The following is a 7,756-nucleotide window of genomic DNA, read 5'->3' as shown; positions in this document are numbered from 1 at the left end:
GTAAAGTACTTAGTCTTTCTGGAATTTCAGATTTGCTAGGTAGGCAAGTTTGAAAATTTTTAGCCTCTCTGTATTATCGTAAAATATTACTAATGCATTACTAGTGTACATGCCAATGCGATTTGTAAAATACTTTTTAATAGATTCTAAGTCAAGTTATAAGCACTTAATGAGGGAATTTACGGAGTCCTACGCTTCGAAATTAACTTAGTGGTTTTAATCCAAACTAAGTCGCCTTAGAACTCGTAAGTTGACTTACAATCAATTCGTAAGTTATTATTATACTACTAGCGTTGGTAGCGTTGACCGAGTCGCGGGAACCTTTTCTGAAAGAAAATTGCGCGTGATAAATCTTCTCCGCATCGGTAAAATAAAGACAGAAACCCTTCCTCGGGATATTACCGTTTTGGTCATGACAGTCTGCGCCACTAACTCGATCGGGAAGATTCTTCCAAAATGGGAAGATTCTTCCGAAATGGGAAGAACCTTCCCGAACGGGAAATTAACTTGACTCCCGAACGGGAAGATTTTCCCGCTTTTTCACTTACAGAGGACTTTTTGATCGGGTTGAAACTTCCTGTTTGGGAAGTTAACGCAGTTTTTTCAAAATTAAACCAAATTTCCACGGTAAAGTTTATTTTTCTTTCGGTGAAAAATCTTAAAATTTGATGCTTTATCAGCTCCAAAAAGTTTCAACTTTCGCCGGTCATCGTACACTTTCGCCGAAGATTCGGTCATTTTTCATCTTCCCAATAAGGAAGAATCTTCCCAATCAGGAAGAAAAACTCGACTAAGTTCTTCCCGTTCGGGAAGTTTCTTCCCATTTCGGAAGAATCTTCCCGATCGGGTTAGTGGCACAGACTGTCATGAGAGCTTTGAGATTTAGAATAAGAGGCGTAAGAAAATCTCTTCTTGAAACATACACAATGTGTTTTTTTTTATAGCTCTTGTTACACTTTGGTGTTTATTTATTGTGAATTAACGCTAAACTAATACTCACCGATGTATATAGCATGCAGAGGATTTTGATATTTATAAAATCTTCAGATAGTATTAAATATTGCTAGTGAGAGTGGGAAAAGTCAAAAAATTGCACGATTCCATCGCAAACTTTATGTTTCTGATCGTATCGAGTGCATTGACCTTAAAACTGTGGCTTTTGTTTCTATGTTTGAGTATAATTATCATGGGACATTTAATGAAATATAAAATGGTAGATATTTTATACTATTCCATATTTTTTAAAGATGATATTGGATATAGTTTTGGAATCTGTAAAAGATAAGTTTTACTTGTCAACATTTTGCTTAATACTGTCACTGAAACGTTTCAATCATCTCGAACTTTCTGGCGCTACTGCAGGAACACTTATAAAATACGTGCTTTTAAGAAGATGCAACGTGGAAAATGAAAATGACTACAATCAGCATAAATATAGTTCCTCCATAAAAAGGCGGAAAAGTTAACAGTATATTTTACGTCAAACACACTCCCACAATCATAAAACTGGCTCATTTACGAAATATCCACCTGAATTCAAAGAGAGTATAAAACACTTAGAATTTAAGACAATAAGCTAACGACTTTCTCAAAATATACTGAATTACGAAATATCCGAGGTTCTTAGTAAAACAAAAGTTACTAGGTAGATGTAATATACAACTTTTATGAATATCCTCTGGGCGATTTGGCAATCGATTTATCACCATGTTACTAACAGGTAAACTTGGTTAACGGATTTTGATCAGCTTCGCAATTTGAATAGAATATACAGTAGGTAGGATACATGGTAAACACATGCATGGGTACGTTTCAGGAGCTTTTATAAGAAAAACTTTGTGACTTTTTCTTATATGACACATTATGACATTAAGATTGAAGAGAAATGAACTGGGTGCTCCTGGCATAGAAACACCTCAGTAAATTATTGGTCCACCTAAAGAAGGAAGATTGTGTTACAAATGACATTGTATTTGTCTTTTTAAAATTCTTTGTTATTTAAACTTTATGCCGGCTAAAGGACTTATAAATTCAATAGTTCAACAATGTAGGACCTTGAAATTTGGTATAAATGGTATTCAGAAACAGTTGAATAACTTGACAATGTGGTATAAACTTTTATCAGTTCTTAGGAATTTGCAGATGTAACTAAAACCTTTCTATACCCTGTCTTAGACCTTACCGCATCAAGAGCAATTAAAGCCTATTTGTATCATGCCTAAAATGCCAATTTACGCAGTACGGTGCCCACCTTTCCGCTAACGTTTGGAGCGGTGAATTGGAGTGCTTATAAGCCAAGTTATTTTGAAAGTTTAGTAGGCGACGCAATTAACGTTCATTTTATTGTTATTGTTATTTACTGAAAGTCATTAAGAATCAATGTATTTCATTATTCTCTCTCTCGCTCGCTCACTCTCGCGTTCTACTAATTAGCTTTTGTTGGTAATTAACTCTGAGATAATCAACATGTCTTTAAATGGTCATTAAGAATTCTTTTTTATTATAAAAGATGAATGACAGTTTCTTTAATTTCTCATTTTGTATTCGGATTTAGAGAAAGAAACATTGAAAAATTTGAAGAAAATTTGTTTTCCGTGAAGAATCATTCAAGAATATGACAACAACCTTATCGAAAGGTCCCACCAAAATGGGGACCATTTCTAAAGGACATCGTATCAATCGTAAAATATCAGACGGTGCTTTTTCGTTGATTAGCCCGGTCAATAAATCTGGTCTGTATTATTATCGTAACCCAACTTCGTTTTTACATATCGCAGCTGAGGAAGTTGGAACCCCTCTGACAGTGAAGATGTTGGATGGTGACCTATCGGGAGATATCAACCGCGGTGACATTCTAACGATGCATGAAATTTTAGAAGTCGTCAAGTTGGAATGTATTAAAACGAGTACAGGCGAGACAGTCGAGATCCCCGTTGATTTGGACGCATGCGTAGAAAATATATTGGTACATGACCAAGCACCTTATCACACTATTGGAGACTTAGTAGCCAATCACCGTTCAGATAATGTTGAATGGGTCGTGGTCACACGTGGATTTAACTACGAAGGATGCACTTATCACCCGGGAACCATTTTTCAAATTCTAGTTGATGAAGATGATGAGAAAGATGAAAATGAATATTTATCAGTCGAAGTGCATCCTGGGAGATTGATGGTTTTCTTACCCATAAATATTCGAGGTGAATTTTATAAAATTGACTCGCCGTACGAATCCAAGCAACAAAAATTGGTTGAATTAAAGAAGGAAGAAGTTCCGTTATTAATCACACCCTGTATGAAGACATTCCCGGTATCTTTTATGCAAAATACCGGACTAACCGGCGAAACTTTATTAGCGGAACGCAAGAAAACAGAGAAATTAGTTTTAGCTAGTTCGCAATGTGAGGGTGAATTTATTTTACACGTATTCCCGTTAACGATGAACGTTTTCTGTGAAATTCTCTTAGGAGGCATTCCTGTTGATATGCTTAAAGAAACTGAACTTACTCAAGTCGAGAAAAAAATCATACCGACTTTGCATCATCAGATGGAGTACATGGTCAGTCTTCCTTACTCAATGGCTGGTATTAAACGAGTTAAACCAGCAAAGTTGAAATCCAAAATCAAGAAAAAAGACATTAAATTATTGGTCAAGCAAAATTCTGAAGATGATTATCCCCGTTATACGGCTAAACCGACTTCCCTGATGAAAGAACTCGGACAAACTATCATGGGTAGCCCAAATGAGACAAACACTATAGTTCGTATGCGAACCATTGTTAAAAAGAATAAATTTCAATTCAATAATAACTTTACTGGTAGTGTGAGTAGCGACGATAGCAGATATTCCAAAGACGGTGATTTTGAGACTGTCGCAACATTATTGAAAGACTCGCAACTTGAGAAATACGAAGAATTATTCATTAACGAGAAAATTGATTTTCGAAATTTAATGCAATGTGATGAAAATGATTTATTAGAGCTTGGTCTAGAAACCAATGAAGTTGATCGATTATGTAACAGTATTTGTCAAAGATCTTCATTTTTAGCTTGATTTTTTTTATAGATTTAATTTTTAGATTTTAAAAGTGACATTACAGTACAAATTTAATTCCTTTAGATTAAGGGAAACTAAATTAACGCTTCCTTGAAGCAGTAGTAGAACTGATTTTTTTTTCTGACGATGGTTTTTAATTAGTATCGCGATGGTTTTCCTGCAAGCAGATAAACCATACAGGTCATACTAAATATTGAAAAAATAAGGGTTTTTATTTTAAAACAATCATTATTTTTAGTGTAAATATATACTGTAACATGTATTCTATAAATTTTATGAAATTGTATCACTTTTTGAATTAATCTGCAATCTTAAAAATCAGAATATTTATCAAAATCCAATTCACAACTTACGATAACTGTCTTGTTCTATCATAAGGCAAAATGAGCTACTCGCTTTTTTTTATAAGAATGGTGTAAAAATCCATTTCATCATGGATATTCTTAACTTTTTTGGGAAAACCATTCTAAAATATTCTTACATCATTCTTAGGTTAGGATCCTAATTTAGACTAGATTTAACATTTAGTACATACGTCTCAAGCATAAATTGCACTTTTGTAAAAGGAGTGAGCCTAACTTGGGGATGATTGATAATTTATAATTGAAAATGCTCTTAAAGAATATTCTTAGTTTTTTGGCTATTTTCATCATGAACATTCTTATAAAGTGTATTCTTATAAAAAAAAGCGTGTATTTCATACTTAATCTCGTCACTTCTACCAATTTCATGCGTTGCAGGCTCAGAATTGTTCTTAAATTGCTCTACATGTAAAATAGGAAAAAAGAATAACCTCGCATTCCTTGCTAAGAGCTCATAATTAAGTTAAAAGACGTATAGTGTTTGTTAGTCGACTCTCTTTAATTCGATTTCCAAAGGTCAGCAAATATTCTTCAAATGCGAAAAAGGTCTGAATAACAAGGAGTACCCAGCTGGCACACAACGTTTATTCAACGTTAATCTAACGTTATATGAATGTTGTGAATGTTAGAATAGATTAACGTTGAAACAACATCGTTTGTCAGCTGGGTATTTTATACCACTTTCCAGCTAAAGTCTAACACCAGATTAATAATCGATGATAAAAATTCATTTCAAATGTGATAATATTGATAAAAATAAAGTATTACTGTAAACTAGTTTTTCTGTAGATGCTAATCTAAATAATCGCCTAAGCTTTGGCTTTGTGTGCAAAGAAATATTAGAGTTAGAGGAATAATCTCGTTTGGCAGCCGAAATCTGCTTTGATTGGATTAATTTTGATATAAATCCTAAAATTTCAATTTGTTTAAGTTACGTTTTGACGTAGAAAACATTTTAACGTGTTCTGAAAATATTCTACGCATTGCATTGCTACGTAAATCATAGGTTTTAATATTTGTTGTATTTTGAGATTTTTAACCTGAGTTTATCATGTTGAAAACCTGCGCAATATTTTTTAGTTCAGTTCTTGGAATCAATTCTTCACAGCAAAGCTTTTTTCATTTTCTAATACGTCATAGATGTTACATGACCAAACTTTCTAAAAATTGCATTTCCTAGTTTCGCAAAAATGAGATTAAAAACTCTACTCCGGAGTGTGTTTTCCATCCATATTAAGTACTTTAAGCCTAAGGTAAAACCCTCCCCCGTGTAGCCTCGTTTACAGCATTATTACAACAGAATTAATGTAATTAATGCGATACCGCAAATGAATGATTTGTATGTCTTTAAATGAAGCGAATTTTGATCATTAATTACATAACCCTTGTAATTAGCGTCTCTTCCTCTCCATAAACAAAGAATACCTATAGTGATAATAATTACAATGATTGATGATATCTTATAGAAAATCATTACTACGTCACATCGTGTGTTTTCGTCTTGGCTTATTGTTTGTTTTCGCTCGACTTTCGGTTGACCACTGTCCAGGTCATAGTATCTATTTAGAGGTCTTTGAGTAGCTTCGTTGCTGTTGGTAATTAATTATCATGTTTCAGATTGCGATCTTTCCCGATAGGTCCACACAAGCAAAACGGATGGGTACAGGGTCGTGTCTCTGATCAGAGTCCCTTGTTCAGACTCCAAAATATTTGAACGAGTCGAGTTTTGGTTTCGAGTTTTCCCACCATATTTCAAGGTGGGTTTTGCCAAAAATATAAAATTTTGCATCTGATAAAGTTCACAATTTCGTCTATATTATATCCCTTTAACTGCCATTCGTATTTTTTAAGGTTCGACCTATTTGCTGCAGTAAAAAAAGAAGGTTCGACCTATTTTGCGAGATGTGTGCATATACCGACATGGGCAAAAGGTAACGATTTTGACTTCAATTTCTGAATAATATATGAAGTATCAGCCAAGGACTATACTTTTGAGTTGAACATTGTTGAATAGTTATTTTTCAACATAGAAAAACTTTTAACTATTATCTTTTTTCATTTCAAACCAATACAAAATCTTCGTAGAAGTGTTAAATTTTGCGGCAAAGGAATGGAAAGTGCCCATGTCGGCAAATCCTGACATCGGCAAAGAAATCGAAAGTACCCATGTCGGCATATGCCGACATCGGCAGTTAAAGGGATATAGGGTCCACCAGCCCTTTCTTTATCCTTTGGGTAACGTCACGTTTCTGGAATCTTTCTGCTGTTTTTCCCGGGGTAACCGGCATGAGATTGGAAAGGGTTTGTTACTAAAGGTACGGGCAAATTGTGTTTACTCATGTTAACTTTCCCCGAAACTTATGTTTCAACTACCCGAAGCCCTTGTCTTTTCCGCTAGAAAAGTGGTCATGAATCTTAGTGCGGAAATGGGAATCTTATACAAAACGACAATACTCTCTAGAAGGAGATTCTTTTGTTCGTGGTATTCAGCTGTAGTTCTTTTATCTGCCTTTTCGGCCCATTTCACGCCGGCCCTTTACGCCAAAGCTTTTTTTTTTCATTTTTAACCCGATCCCTTACATCTTCCTTATTACACCGGGGACGAAATACTAACGCCAAAAAAGGTCGGCCAAAAGACCATTCAATACCGGTACTGTCATGACTGTCCAGTAGATTTCAAAAAATTTTGCTGTCGAATTTACATTTTGAAATTTCGTATCTCGTAAATCATAACGCAAGATTGTTCTGTTCTCAATAAAACGAGGGCTTATTAGAGTGTTGGAATTAGGATGAAATTTTAGAGTTTTTTTCTCACTGGAAAACAAATCTCTAGTCTAATTTTCATGTGACAGGGGATCACTTCGGGTCAGTGACAATAAAGCGTGGTAGAAATTGCTATTTCATTTATCAGAAGCACAACATCTGGAACATTCGGTAAAGATTTTCAGGGGCCGCGGCTCCACTTTGAAAGTGATGGGGCCATGATATACTGACGAAGGAGGCGCCACCATTGTTGGCGCCGACGGGCGAAAATATTTGAATTTTAGCCCTTCTAGATTGCCTAAAACAGGTTTGTTTTAACGTTATTAAACAAAACTTGGCTTGATTAGTAAATATTCTTTTTACTTTGAATAAATGTGGTCGGGCCAAGGCCCGGGTGGCCCCCCGGCGCCGCGGCCCCTGATTTTATTTGATCTTATCAGACCAGAAAACTGAAGAATTCGATAAGAAAAGATAAACATAAACACAATATCGAAATTATGTATGGAATGCAATAAATGAGCCATATGTATCGCTTGTTTTATTTCGCATCATTAGTATACGAGCCCACGCAAAA

The sequence above is a fragment of the Clytia hemisphaerica genome, unplaced genomic scaffold, assembly GCF_902728285.1.
Source record: "Clytia hemisphaerica strain Z4C2 unplaced genomic scaffold, Clytia hemisphaerica genome assembly, whole genome shotgun sequence".
NCBI classification, from domain to species: domain Eukaryota; kingdom Metazoa; phylum Cnidaria; class Hydrozoa; order Leptothecata; family Clytiidae; genus Clytia; species Clytia hemisphaerica.
The sequence above is the reverse complement of the archived record's forward strand: the minus strand, read 5'-3'. Positions refer to the sequence as shown.